Source organism: Pituophis catenifer, unplaced genomic scaffold (assembly GCF_029215685.1).
Source record: "Pituophis catenifer annectens isolate HBS135680 unplaced genomic scaffold, rPitCat1.0.hap2 SCAF_2, whole genome shotgun sequence".
In the NCBI taxonomy this organism is placed as follows: domain Eukaryota; kingdom Metazoa; phylum Chordata; class Lepidosauria; order Squamata; family Colubridae; genus Pituophis; species Pituophis catenifer.
The window spans coordinates 268,861,678-268,877,618 of NW_027256882.1; the positions used below are offsets into that span (position 1 = coordinate 268,861,678).

The window sequence follows — 15,941 nt, forward strand, 5'->3', positions numbered from 1 at the left end:
AACATGGATGAAACAAACATTGAGAGTAAACAATTCTGAGGACTCTGACTACTTCTTCAGACAGACTTCAGACACACTCAAAATCTCTCCAGACAGACAGTACTTTAATCAATTCTGTAGGATCTGTACACCCAATCCATTCAGAGCAGATCCAAGCAACCCTATTTGCTAGATGTTAGAATACTGCTCACAATAGACCTGCAAATGTCTTCTGGACTCTTCTTCCCCAAGAGCAGTGTTCCACAACCTTTCCAGCTCGGCAGACTTGCAGAGGCAGTGGCAGCAGCAAAGGGCGAGAGAGGAGAAGGGATAGTTTGGTGCACACACACCGCTTTTACAAATGCAGCATCGCGCTTGTGCTTGCCCACCACTTCCACAGCCTGGTTCCAAATGGGCCTTGGACCTTGGACTGGAGGTTGGGGATCGCTGCCCAAGAAGATCTAGGTCAACCTAAGCATGCCACTGGCTGGCAGTGATCAGAAAAATAACATTTTGCTACTATTAACACCACAAGGTAATCCCTAATTAACACTTTTACCTGTATTCAGTCGGAATTGCTCTTTGTTTTCCACCAGGTGCACTCAAGGCACCTCTTCTCTCACTCCATCTCCGGACTCCTCTTAAAAATCAGGAGGTGCTCCAGGGTCAGTAATGGTAGTCCCCAACTTACCCCATTTGTTTAGTAAGCATTTAAAGTTACAACAGCATTGAAGAAAGTAATTTATTTTTCCACACTTAAATCTGTTGCAGCATCCCCCTGGTCACATGATCAAAATTCAGGCACCGGGCAACTGGCATGTATTTATAACAGTTGCACTGTTTCTTGGTCATGTGATTACCATTTGTAACTTTCCCAGCTGGCTTCCAACAAGCAAAATCAATGGGAGGAAGCTGGATTTACTTAACAACTGTGTAATTCATTTAGCAACTGTGGCAAAAAAATTCATAAAAAAGGGCAAAACTCACTTAACGGCCTTGCTTAGCAACAAAAATTTTGTGCTCAATTTTGGTCATACATCGAAATCTACGTGTATACAGGAAGGGGTTGCAAAGATGCAATCTGGTCTAAGATTATAGTTGTCCTCACATACCAAACAGCAACTGTTTGATAAACTATTTATCAAAGTCCCCAATATACTGCCACACCTGAAACCTGGCTGGGCTATGTCCAAAGGGGGAACCTCTTTTCCATATCCAGCCACGCTTTAGTTATACACACCAGGGCAGCTCTCTGTTCCATTATTAACTCTTACATGAGGTAAACTTTAATACAAACCAACCAGGCATTAAATAGCAAGACATAAGCTGGGCCACAGGTGGTCTCATGACCAGATATTGGGTATTCGAATCCAGGAGGCTGGAACACAAATCAATTTAAGACACCAAAACTTGTCTTCCCTGAGAGTGGCCCACCTCCAATGTATTTTCCTCTCTGATTTATTACTAGGATGTTACTACCCACTCTTTCCTGCCCAAGTGAGTCAGAATCTTCCTAGCCAAGGCATCTCTCCCCCAGATACAGATGGCATATTTGCATAATAATTGGACAGACTAGTTTCACAGCCACTTCTGCAAAGCACTCAGCAGGAGTGGCTGCTCCTCTCATACAGTTTGCCAGCCTTTGGGATTAAAAAAACTATCAATTTGATGCAGCAATTATGGTGGTTATTTATTTATTTATTTATTCATTTATTGCATCCTGTCATTTTCACAAATGACTCAAGGCAGCAAACATATCCAACACAGCTTTCTCCTCCTATTTTCCCCGCAACAAACCTGTGAGGTGGATTGAGCTGAGAGTGACTGAGCCAAAGTCACCCACCTGGCTTTCATGACTAAGGCAGGACTAGAATTCACCGTCTCCTATTTTCTAGCCTGCTGTCTTAACCACTAGACCAAACTACCTTTCTAAAGAAGACCAATAAGACCCATTAAAGTTCAAATTCAGCACAAAAACTCATTTTGTACCACTTTAAGAAAGTTATTATGTCTTATCCACTGTACATCACAGTATTCTTGTGATATAAAATTGAAGAAAAGTACAATGCCTTGTACAATCCTTCCCCCCTCCCCCTCCCTCACCCCCTCTCTCTCTCTTTCTCATATATACATACATACATACATACATACATACATACATACATACATATATATATTTGTTTATGTAAGTTTTCACGGGTATATATGTGTGTACAGTTAATATCTCAGGTTTCTTCCCGTGTAATTGTAAACATATCCTTAAAAGGGTAGTAGCGACATTTCGACGAAATCACATTCGTCATCTTCTGGCTGAAGTTCTCGGTTTGGTGCTTATGGGCAAACTGTGTGATCGTAACTGACGTTTTTCTATGAAAAGAGGCAAAGGTGTATTCTGATTGGTCGACAGTGTTGTTGTATTCTGATTGGCTGATGACGTAGCTGTATGTTGATTGGATGGAAGCGCTGATGCTTGGTTACCACAACCAAGCTGGTGCCATCGCTGGCTATTGGGGGCGAATCACTGGCCCCCACGGAGAGGGCTCGCAACTTAGGCGTCCTCCTGGACGCACGGCTGTCTTTAGAAGAGCATATGACGGCCGTGGCCAGGGGGGCTTTTTATCAGGTTCGCCTGATGCGCCAGTTACGTCCCTTTCTGGATCGGGACTCCCTACACACGGTCACTCAAGCACTCGTCACTTCCCGCCTGGACTACTGCAATGTTCTCTACATGGGGCTCCCCTTGGGGTGCACCCGGAGGCTGCAGTTGGTCCAGAACGCGGCCGCGCGGGGGATTATGGGAGCGACGGGGCGCTCACATATAACACCTCTCCTGCGCGAGCTGCACTGGCTTCCTGTGGTCTTCCGGGTGCGTTTCAAGGTGTTGGTGACCACCTTTAAAGTGCTCCATGGCTTAGGGCCAGGGTATTTGCGAGACCGCCTTCTGCCTCCCACCTACCAGTTCGCTCACACAGAGAGGGCCTCCTCAGGGTGCCGTCGGCCAGGCAGTGCCGGCTGGCGACCCCCGGGGGAGAGCCTTCTCTGTGGCAAGGCCTGCCCTCTGGAATGACCTGCCCCCTGAGATACACACAATATCAGACCTCCGGACTTTTCGTCGGGCCCTGTTCCATCTAGCTGAGCTGGCTTGATCCCATCCTCTTAGTTTTTTAATCGAATTTCGGTTTTAATTGGGTTGTTTTAAATTCGGGCTAAAATTATTTAATTGTTTTTTAAAATGTTTTTAAATTTTATATGTTATGTTTTATCCTGGCTGTACACCGCCCTGAGTCCCGCAGGAGAAGGGCAGTATAAAAATATAATAAAATAAAATAAATAAATAAATAAATAAATAAATAAATAAATAAATAAATAAATAAATAAATAAATACGTCAGTTACGATCACAGTTTGCCCATAAGCACCAAACCGAGAACTTCAGCCAGAAGATGACAAATGTGATTTCGTCAAAACGTCGCTACTACCCTTTTAAGGATATGTTTACAATTACACGGGAAGAAACCCGAGATATTAACTGTACACACACACACACACATATATATGAATTATTCTTGATAAATCCATTCTGAATCCTAAGTCAACACATTATTTTCTTAATGTTTGCAAGTAAGTAGATTCTTGCAGTCATGTCATAATAGTTTGCCTCAGGAAGGGCCAGGCTGGGCACACTTTCAGACGGGAGGAAGAAAGTGACAAAGGTCAGCTGGGAGCAGCAAGGCCAGCTGTGCAGCACAAGGGGAAGAGATAGGTGGGTAAGAGGAGCTGAAGTGCCTCTGCATAAATGCTAGTGGGAGCACCCAAATGTTGATTGTATGACTGTGGGAGTGTTGCAACAATCATAACTTCACTGACCAGGCATAGCTACCGTTTGTTCAGCACCACTGTAACTTTAAATGGTTACTGAATGAATTGTTAACCAAGAACTATCTGTACACTGCTTCCTGTCCTAGAATGTTTATTATTTAATTATTTGAACAACCCTCCAAAAGATAGCCAAATCAGCACAGTCCAGAAAAATAATCCAAACATTTTGGTGCTTCGAACAATAGTATGTGGACATTGCTAAGGTAAAGGTTTCTAAGGTCAGTCGTGACTGACTCCAGAGCATGGTGCTCATCTCCATTTCTTGGCTGAGGGAGCCAGCGTTATCTGAAGACCATTTCCATGGTCATGTGGCTAGCATGGGTTATCTTCCCACCAAAGTTGTACCTATTAACGTACTTGCATTTGCAGGTTTTGGAACTGTTAGGTAGGCTGGAGCTGGGGCAAGTAACAGAGCTCATGCTGTTGCGCAGAGTTTGGGTCTTGAACACAGGCTGTCAGCTCTCCAGCTAACAAGCTCAGCATCTTTAACCGCGTAGCCGTCACAGTTAAATAATACATTACTAGGTATTATTTAATACACATTCTCCAGAAAGTAAGCTGAGCATTAGAAGCACATTTAAACAAATATAGTACATATATACGTGTCTCAAACATCATAAGTTGCTAACTTAGGGAACCGACAATATAGTGTGGTACCATTTACAACCTAAATGCAATAGATTGGGCAGAACAGAGAAAAAAGGGCAGTGAGGAATGCCAATAATTCAACGATACCCTTTAAATTAGTTATAAAACCTCATATCATTCATGTATATCATAGTTTACCCCAATAGACTTCTTTGTGTGTCTATTTTAATATTTTAATTAAAGACTCTATGAAGCTGAAACTGAAGATCTGTCATTCTATTCAAATCTATCAGGTTCTTTACATGTAACCTAAAATGACATTTTTATATACATTGTTTCTTTTTAATGGGAAATGAAACAAAACCCAATTACAAAATTATTGAAATCACAGTTTATCGCAAGGCTACCAACACTCCATGCATTCTTAGTTTTAACAGTAATCATCCATTGTCACACAAAAAGAGTTGCATCAGAACATTATATGGCACTGTGAGAACCAGCAAGCTACATAACTGGAGAGAAGGTATCTATCTACATAGATAATTCAGGCCAAATGGGTACCCACAAGCATTTATTACAAGATGCCTGTGCAACATGCAAGGAAGAGAAATGAAGAAGGTATAAGACCAACTATATGACACGTCCTGCCATACATCAAAAACATTTAGGAAGCAGTGCAATACAGTTTCCGACATCTGCAAATGGGCATTGCACACTGTCCAGAGGTACCATACGAGGCAAATCATGCACTGCAAAGATCACTTGGAGGTGGAAGTTACTGCTAATGTAATCTACCTGATCCCTTGCATGGATTGCCCGTCACTATGTAGGGAGACAGGGAGGAAGTTAACCACCAGATTGCAAGAATACAAGGGAGCAGTCAGACGAGAAGACCCAAACTCAGCCTCTCATTGCAATGAATAAGGACATGTATTCAATTTCACAGCTTCTAAAGTTGTTGGTCATGTAGATAAAAAAACAGCCAGGGAAATGATTGAAACCTGAGAAGCAGGCCAATTGCCAGACAACAGGAGTGATTTCCTATCATCTTATCAGGTATTTAGGAGCCTGATGACTTGGAAGCACGAATTTGTATGCCGCCCTGAGTCTTCGGAGAGGGACGGCATACAAATTGAATTAATAAATAATAATAAATAAAAACAGCCAGACATCAACACAATAGGACAGCCACACATAAATATGATGCAAACCCAAAGCACGTAGAAGTTCCCCTGACAATAGACTCCACATAAGTCCAAAAGTTTGGAAGACTAAACCTCTGGTCCCAGTGATCGACCCAGATTGGATCGTGCAATTACTGCCCAGATGTTGTCCAGAGCAACCTAATTGTCAATATATTTTGTTTTTTGCACAATTAACAGCACCAAAGTAATATTTATTTCATGTTAAACTCATTTAGGATTAGGTAAGGTTTTATTATTGATATTATCTGTTTACAGCTGTGTTTGCATATATACAGAATAACCCCCAAGGTGGCAAATAAATTTAATAAATAAATAAATAACACACTGAAAACATGTGTTTTATCACCTAAGTAAAAGCACACATTTTTTTGTGGTAGCCAAGACTTGCACTTAACAGAACTTGAAAAAATAAAGGGTTGAATGCAGATTTCCTCCATCCATTTCCTAAACTGGAGGATTTGTTAATCTTATAACTAACTACATGAAGACTATCTAGGGACTATATTTTCATGTTTTTCACTTCATAATTTTAAAAAACCATTTTTGGCAATTGTGATAATGTAAATTACAAAAAATGTGCTTCACAGAGCCTTGGGACATCAGGGGACCATTTTTCCTCTTCATTAATTTAGATGCCCATGCTTTTGAATAGTTTCATAAATGCAGATTGTCACTCAAAAGTACAAAAAACTCCATCTGTTGAAATCAGTTTATTCTTACTGCTGTTAAAAAAAATAAAAGAATCTTCTTTTCTTGATGTCTAATTAGTCCTTCTCAATCCAATCCCCACTCCTACACATACCAAGCCTCCTTTAAAAGTGGCTATATTGCCTACAGACAAACTTCAATAGAGACATAAGTCACCTAAACACCCAACAACAAAGTAGTAACAATCCACTTTGGGACAAGCAGCTCAAGTTGAAATCCTTACTAAGCAATTAAGCTTAGTATATAAAACTTCAAATAAAACATGTTTCCTACTCAACAGAGCTGTTACTCTGGAGAATTCTGGAGAAAATATAGAATACAAATGTCATAAAAATGTTAAATATTGGATTTTTGAAGTTTTTCTGCCTTTTTAAAGTATTTATCTTAATAATCCTCACAGCCATTTTAGAAAAAATAATGAGACTTATCCCTAGTACTGCAGATGGGATGGCAGAATGGATAGTTTGCATAAGGTTATACAATGAATTCATGAACAAGAAAGGATTTGGTCTGGAAAATGTGTACATAATCTTTTTAATGGAATTAAAAGTTACTGTGTTTGCAACTGACAAGAACTGCAACTCATTTCTGTCATTTCTCTACTCTTAATTGCAACAGCATGCATGCATGCATGCATGCATATATATATATATATATATATATATATATATATATATATATATATATATCTTTTTTCCTTTTTCGTAGGCTTTTATGTGCAAATTCTTTCTAGCTAGGTTTTACCTACATAAGCTAAGATGTTCTTCAGCCCTAGTTCTGTGAAATCTCATTTCATCCCAGAAACTTGTGAATGAGATTTCACAGAACTAGGGCTGAAGAACATCTTAGCTTACGTAGGTAAAACCTGGCTAGAAAGAATTTGCATATATATATCTGAAAAACTAGTGTTCTCGTATGTTCTGCTGTTCTGTCTTACCCTCAACTTCTTGCTTCAGCTACCACAAAACTTTATAAACATGAATCCTAACAGAACTGAACTAAAAAGACCCTGATAAGATTTTATATACATTTGTATACATTTTTGTTTACATTTGCTGAAATTGTGAGACAGATACAGGTGGTCCTCATTTATCACTCACTCACTCAGCAACCATTCAAACCTATAATAGCGCTGAACCAATGATAGTTACAATCATTTCTTGTATTGTTGTTGCATGTAATCATGTGAATACGATTTGCAACCTTCCCGGCTGGCTTCCCACAAGCAAAGTCAATGGGGAAGCTAGCAGGAAGTTGCAAGTCACAATCATGTGAATTTTCAATTTATGACTGCATTGCTTAATGCCAGTTTCTGGTCCCAATTAACATTGTTAAGCAAAGACTGTCTGCAATTAATAATAGCATGCCACAAATTTTACATACAAATGTGGCGGTTCTAGAACAATGAAAAACAGAACTTGGAAATACGACCACAATTTGTCATAATGCTATCACAAATATTTTTCCTCTGAATGCCCCACTAAGAATTTCTGATTTTTTTTTTAAATGTAATATGCAGTTTCAAATTTTGAGATGCATTTTCAAATGTGCATCGAGAGTAAAATGACATACATATATCTTTGAATCATGGCCCCAAATATACTTGGTTAATTTATTAAGTTGCACATAAAACTAAATGCATGTCATTTTCTTCTAATTAAAAATAAGGTCACTTGGTTCTTTAAATTCAATCTCAAAAACAGGCTTCAGAAGCATGAATATACCTTTCTCCAACAACCCAGCAACTACTCTTTTTTCTAGATTGCACAGCTACCCATCAAAGCTATTTCATGACTCTGGGAAAAGACACAGCTGCTTTAAATGTTTCAGAGCATTACATGAATACTCTGAAATGCTTCCTTGGAATCAAATCCAAAGCATTGAGTGCATAGTCATTTTAATTATACTGCTCAAAAAAATAAAGGGAACACAAGCAGAAGACATCCGAGATCTGAATGAATGAAATAGCCTTATTAAATACTTTGTTCTTTACATAGTTTATACACTGCTCAAACAACTAAAGGGAACACAAAACTACTGTATGTAACGAACAAAGTATTTAATAAGGCTATTTCATTCATTCAGATCTCGGATATCTTCTGCTTGTGTTCCCTTTATTTTTTTGAGCAGTGTATTATGAATACATGTCCTTCCTTCTAACCTTTTAATAAAGCCTACATAATACCCCAATTCACAATTAGATTGTCTATTTGTCAGGAAGTAGAAATATAGGGGAAAGTATGCTTTGAGCAACACAGATACATAAAAATAGAAAATTGTAAAAAGGAAATTCCAATTTAAATTCCATTTATCTTTTAATGTAAAAATGTTATGTACTCACTAAACAAAGTTATTTGCTAGAGACATTTAATATGATTAAAGACTTTAAAGTAATTAAATTGGCAACTATAAGAAATTATTTAAAACTACTGTTTAAGTAGCCCAAAGTATGTTTTATTTATTAAGTATATGTAATTTAAACTGAGAAACAGGAAAAACCATACAAACTGCAATAAATGGTACTTACTTCTGAATTAGATTGCTTTGTCCATTTTATATGAGGTAGCACTGGATTCTGTTGAAAATAAACCTGCAAGATTTAAAAATATTGAAGCATTAAATAATCTGTCCTAATTGAGTTTTTGTTAAATAGAAATATAAACCAAATACAAATTTATCCATCACTATTAATCAGTTCTCAGCGACGTCAAATTAATCTACTGATGTTTTGAAAGCCCAGTTAAAATCTAAGAAAAAATTATATTTCTAATTAAAACTAATTCTAATTCTATTTTGTACAAGATTCCACACCTTGTCTTTGGTCCTTTGCAACACCAATTATTAACCTTATTGCCAGATTCTGGAAACCATCACTAATATAATCCAGATAGGGAAGAGACTATGAAATACTAACATTATGGAGGCAACCAAGTTTCCGCATCAGCAATGCTGTCTAAAATAGGTAGCAAAAATAGGCTTTAATATCAAATCTTTGTTGAGTAAAGTCTTACCACTCACACAACATGCTAGAAAATACTGTAATGCATTGCAACAAATAGTAGCTAATCTATAAACAAGAAGATGGTTCTTTTCTCTGCGTTTACAGTTGTTAAGCAACTATGTCCTGAACACATATTTCAGTCACGTTTATATATAGTCACGAACATCTTCTCAAGATTCCAGATCTCTACAAACTTTTCTACAATTCAGACATACATCTAGATTAGTGTAGAAAAGGCTAGTGGATCAAGTGCAATGGCAAAAGCTGTTATAGCAACAGAAAACTTCCGAACAATTGCTTCAATTTTTCAGATTAATAAAAATAGTTTCTATGCTAATATTACTATTACATCTCAGTGACAGTCTTGGCACACACAAAGTTTAGGAATATAACTTCCTTAACAGCCACACTTAATTGAGTTTTTTAAAAAGCTGCACTCTTTCAAACATCCGGTTTCAATGTCAATAACTTGCTTTATTAAACCTGTTTCTCAGGTTAGACATTATAGGACACTATAATATGCTTTAATATGCCACAATATAAATGCATGTGTAAGGAAAAGTTGGAAACAGGGAACAAAAAGAATAAACTGTTTCCTATTTGAAAAAAGTTGACAAGGATCAGGATCAGAACATGTGAATATGAACACCTTATTTCAGAACATTATTTAAATTTAAAATATAAGAAATTCAGCCTGAATTCAGTGTGATTTCAAACATTCATGCATTAATCAAGCTGCATATTTAAATATTCAATTTAATATCAAATATTGTTATTCCTCTAAGAAAGAAAAGTTGCTGTAATAGCACAAGCAAATTCTACAGAAATAGTATTTGGATGAATACTTACAAAATCCAAGAGTACTGCAGAGATTGGCATCGACTTCCCAAAATTTGTTTTCCAGTTTTGCTTCCCTTGAAATATCCTGAGCTCCCTAATGATACTACATCTGTAGCAAACAGCTGACTCTCCAAAATCAGCTACCCATTGTTCACATATAAGGACTCTGCCAAGTTATTTCTTGAAGCAAACAAGTCTGATTTTAGTAGCTTGTTTTCTGAAAGAAAGTTTTCTTCACTTTCCTATTCCATGTATTTTGCACGATAATGAGCATCAGCTCTATAAAAAAATAAATACCCTTTTTAAGACATAAAGAACAGAACAAATTCCACATCCAAAATGAGGTGCATTTCTAAGAGTTAATTCAGGCATGAGCACACAGCAGCTATCTCAATATTTCCATAATGCTCCTTTATATAAAAAGCAAATGCAAATGAAAAATAAAGTCCATTGCCTTCATGTAGGAAACAGGGTTCACTGAAAGCAGCAGTATTAATCCTCCTAAAAATTTAAATAGGAGTTGCCATCAACTATAACCAAAACAGAAGAATTAGAAGCCACAGCTAATATAATTTCTAAATATAATTGGCAAAATAAGTCAATCTCAATTTTTCCTGAATTCTCTGAACTGAAAAATAAGAGTTTTCAAACAAATATGCAGAGCCTAAGAAGTTTATATAATTATCCATTCCATAGGGACAAAAATTAGTCCAAGGCGTCTTCAATGAAAAGGGGAACAAAATTTCAAAAGTTTGTAAGCTTTAAGTTCTGAAGTTTTCAGAAAAACACGAAGTAGAAAGTGACGGAACAGATCGATTCCATGGTGGAAAAAATATTGTCCTTTTCAATTGAAAAAGCTTTTCCTCATTTAATCGGAAGCAATGAAAAATAACCCCGACGTTCAAAACTAGAGAATTACCTAAAATGGAAGAGGCACAAAAAAAAGAGAGAGAGACAAAACACGTCGTCAGTCAGTTTTCCTCTCTAAATAACATCGAGAAGTGATGCGTTATTAAAATACATCCAAACAATTTCCCTTTCCCCCACCCCCACCCCGCGAACAAGATAGCTCTACTAGGCAGGCGACGACGGATCCAATGCGTGCTGGATTCAGCAGCCAAGGAGGTTTGGTGGGAGGATCTCCCCCACACGGTGAGAGTCGTGGCTACAGACGCAGCACCGCCACGGGAGGAGGAAGGCCACGGGAGAACCGGAAGGGATCTTTTTTTTGGGGGGGGGGGGTGTTTGGCTTTTGTATCCAAGTTCTTTTACCCAATAAAGTACAGAACCGGAGCGAACAATAAGTAGCAAGATCTCGGGATTGGAGAGGGGAGGATGCACGCTTGCCCGAGACCCTTCCTCCGCCAGATTACTTTTCGTGAGAAAAGTCCAAAAGGCTCGTCTTGCAACTTCACGAAGCCAAAGAAAGTTAAAATGCCGGACAGGAGGAAGAAAGGTCGGGGGAAAAAAACCGTCCAGGGCCCGCCGCTTTCGTTTGCTTGAACCCTCCCAGGAAAGCGCGCAGTTTGCCTCCTCTTCTTCCCTTCGCCTTTCCACCCCTACCCCCCCAAATTTGGACTCCGGTAAAGTAGGGCACAAATAAGTCCTCGTTTCCTCACCTGGCTCCCTCAATTTCACGAAGAGGGGTTTCTAGCCCCTTTCTTTTCCGAGCCCTTTTCGGACGTTGAAGGAGGCTAAAGTAAAGGCCAAAGAGAGCCGCGCCTCGGGTTTCAGAGGGCCCCGGAAGGAAGAGGACAGGGGCGAAAAAAGGCCACACGCTCCGGCTTTGGGCGGGCGGAGAGGAAGCCTTCGGGACGGCAACAGCTCCCAGGAGGAAAGCTCGGGCCTCCACGGTGGACTTTGACCCAGCTCTCCGCCCCCGCCTTCCCTGGGGACCTGCCTGCCTTCTTCCTTCCCCTCACCCGCTTGCCAGCGCCAGCGCCGCCGCCGCCGCCCCCCCCCCATCTCCCCGACGCAAACATCATTTCAACGCTACTTTTTCCCTCGGCCTGCCGAGCAAGGAGAGAGAGAGGTGGCCGCGTGGCTCCCACCTACCGGCAAAGTTCCCAGACAAAAGCGGGACCCCCGAATTTGAAAGCTCCTTTTGCCGCCGCCTCTTCTCGCCCGCCGCGCGCACAGCTCTCCTCGCACCAGTCAGTCCAGCCCAAAATGGCGCCGCTCCGAGCCGCAGCAAGCGATGGTCTGCGCTGAAACCTCGCGAGAGTTCAGTAACTACAGCCGCCGCCGCCGCCGCCACGAGCCGGAGAGACGACGGGAAGGGGCGAAGGCGGACCGTTTTGGAGGGTTCCCGTCCGAGAGCGGCCTAGCGGGAGGCGGGGGGCGTCGCCCCAGAGAGGGATAAGCAGGGATGCCCGCTGGCTTCAAAAGGCCCGGAACGAAATTTCGCGGACCTTCCCTGCGCTTCTAACGCCTCATTCTTCCAACCCTCCTGTGACGTCACTCGGAACAATCCCGAACTTCCGAGCATTCTGAAAGGGGGAATCCCCTTTTCCTGCCTACTCCAGCTGGAAGAGGGAATCCCCGCTTCCCCTCCCCCCCCCCCAGTCCATGCCACCAACGAAGCCAACCTTAACCATGCGCTCATCTTCTGCCTGCGCGGGATACGTTTGTCCTGGATTGCTTCTCGCAATAGCTCTGCTTAATATTAAATCCCGCAACCGTAATTGTTCTCCGGAGAACCAGCGATCAGCTGTGATCTGAAAACAGCAGCCAAAAGCAACTTGTCATCGGCCGATGCCTCGAGAACGCTGCGATCTCAAAGATAAACGACCCATCCTTTCCCAAAATGATACCTACCTGCAGCTTAAGAAGCGCATCTAGCTGGAGCATATCAACGCAGAGGGGGAAAAAAATACTGTAGCGTTAAATTCCTGGACGGGCGCTCCTGGTCCGCAGCATCCTGTGCAGATGAGATTGATTCGTTGAGCATAAGCATTCTTTGTGGGGTTCAAATAATAGGCCGAGCTTAAATGTGGCTGGCTAGTTTGTTTCTCAGCAAATTGTGCCGATTTATTTTTATTTCTTCGTTTTAATTCATCAATTGTCTACCATCCAGTTCTGGGATTGATGGCAGACTCCACCTCTCCCTTACCGTGCTCTCTGCTCTACAAACATCCACCTTTGTTACCGTATTAATGTATTCTTGTTTTATCTTTCATTGCTTATTGTTCTATGTACTTGTTCACACACTTTTCATTTCTTTTTATTGTTGTAAGCCACTAGAGTAGCCCCATGGCAAGATAGGTAGCAAATAAATGTAACAAATAAATTGGATTATTCTAGTAAATCGTGGATTTGTATTTTGTGTAATTGTAAGAGGTGTACATGACAAAGACCAAAAAATCAAGGAACTCCAAAACTTAAGCTAAGCAGCCATCAAATGATGCACTACCTGACTTCTTCCTGGTTTCTTCCCCAAATCCCCAAAACTTTAACCTTAGACTGTCTACTGTAGACCTCACCCCATTCCTAAGAGGTCTGTAAGGGGCGTGCATAAGCGCACCAGCGTGCCTACCATCACTGTCCTAATGTTTTCTTCTATTCGTATCCTTTTCATGTATTTATAATTATGTTTACACTTGTATCTATCATAAAATACATGCTTGACCAAATAAAATAAATAAAAAATAAAATAAAACAAATCAGCATTTTAAAAATACAAATTCCACTACTGCAGTAGATGCTCTTGATACTGGGAGCTACTGTCTATATTTGCATCCCTATTTCCAGGAGTTCAAGATAGCATTTCTTCCTCTAACTTTAAATGTATAAGCCACCCAGAGTTGCTTTGCAAAGTTAAGATGGACTTAAGCCTGTATTGTCTTCATCTTAGTCTTACTCTTAACCACTAGAGGTGGTCCTCGTTTATTAACCACAATTGGGACTGGCAACTCTGTTACTAGGACCGGTCATAAATCACCTCTTTCTGCATGGGTGTAATTTTGAACTGTTGTTGAATAATCAGTTGATAAGCAAGGACTAGCTGTTAAACATTGCATTTTAAAAACAAAAGCAAAAGCACTTAAAGTATGTGAGCATATAGAGGAAAAATGTGGAATATTTAGTTTGGACTTTGCATATTGTTAATCCAGCAGCTGTGGTATCTAAATCATGTTGTGTTTTAACATTATAGATCATAGTTATGCACTTGCTTTTGCCATAATAGATCCACCTGTAAGAACACAAGCAGGAAGTCCAACTGTGTATCCAAAAAAAACATCAACACCACCAACCCACTGAATGCCCTCTAACAGCTGCACATCAGCAGCCACCTTTGTAGTGATAGTGGAACTCTGGAATTCTTTCAACCACACCTTAAACTCAGGAAGCACCTACCATCACTTGCTGTAGACACCAGCTGAAAACTCACCTGTACATCAGGCCTTTCCGGTATGGATGTTGGTCAAATGTTTTCTCTACCCCCTTTTAATGAATGTTTTATTTAATACAGGTAGTTCTTTATTTATAACCATAACTGGAACCAGACATCCCATTGCTAACAAAGCAGTTAAATGAGTTGTGCCTGATTTTATCACCTTTTTTGCCACAGCTGTTAATGTGAATCACTGCAGCTCCCCTGATTGACTTTGTTGGTAACTGGCTGAAAAGCTACAAACGGTGATCACATGACCGCAGGAGCAGGGATGAAATCCAGCAGGTTCTGACAGGTTCTGGAGAACCGGTAGCATAAATTTTGAATAGTTCAGAGAACCAGCAAATACCACCTCTGGCTAGCCCCAGAGTGGGGTGGGAATGGGGATTTTGCAGTATCCTTCCCCTGGAGTGGGGTGGGAATGGAGAGTTTGCAATATCCTTCCCCTGCCACTCCCACCAAGCCACGCCCACAGAACCAGTAGTAAAAAAAATTTGGATTTCACCACTGCACAGAATGTTGTAACTATCATAAATAACCTGCCAGTTGCCAAGCACCTGAATTTTGATTATATGACGGGCAGGGGTGGGGGAGGGAATACTGCAATGGTTATAAATATGCGGATCAGTTGTAAGTCATTTTTTTTAATGCTGTTGTAACTTCAAAGTTACAAATATTGTTACTAAATAGTTGTAGGTCAAGGACTACCTGTATTGTTTTTTATATTTTTAACATATTGTTTACCATGCAATTTACTGCTTTCCCAAAAAAAAAGCTTTAAGTATATAAATAACATTTCAGTGTAAGAAATGGTATCTAAAAATATTTAAAATATTCAGTGCTAACACTAAATATGATGCGCACCTTCCGCCGCGTCTTAAAGACCTTACTATTTCACCAAGCCGGACTGGCCTAAATTTCCCCCTCTTTTATAAAAGATTTTTAAAATTTTAAATATCTTTTAGTATTTATATATTCAATTTTAAATTGGTTTTAAAAGTTTGGGGTTTTAAATTTGTCGGGGCCAAAGTTATTTAATTTGATTTTATTCTATTTTTAAATTTTGTATTGTATGTGTTTTTATTGTTTGGCTGTGCACCGCCCTGAGTCCTTCGGGAGTAGAGCGGTATAGAAATCTAATAAAATGAAATGAAAAAATGAAATGAAAATGATGCTATATGAATACCTAACCAGTTGTGATTAATCCAATAAAACATAGCATGATGCATAAACCCACTCTGTAAATTGGAACAGGTGGGAATGGAGTGTGAAGAATACTTTTAAAAAGCCCCAGGAAGACAAAACATTCCCAGGGAATGTTGAATCTGGATACATTGTTGCAGTAAGCC

General features: G+C 39.9%; 1 protein-coding gene across 3 annotated transcripts in view; it reads right to left on the bottom strand.

Annotated features, from left to right (window-relative positions):
* The window catches only part of GPBP1 (GC-rich promoter binding protein 1), a 31,719-nt gene extending 19,367 nt beyond the window's left edge, over window positions 1-12,352 (bottom strand). The window contains exons 1-3 of one of the 3 annotated variants that reach the window (XM_070938869.1): window positions 12,255-12,352; window positions 10,209-10,478; window positions 8,886-8,948 (exon numbers count right to left, since the gene is read on the bottom strand). The gene's annotated coding sequence lies outside the window, so the exon portion shown is untranslated. Of the gene's footprint in view, window positions 1-8,885; window positions 8,949-10,208; window positions 11,119-11,818; window positions 11,911-12,254 lie in introns of those variants that run through there. The other 2 variants (XM_070938867.1, XM_070938868.1) reach the window with 2 other exon arrangements.
* Window positions 12,353-15,941: the final 3,589 nt, after the last annotated feature.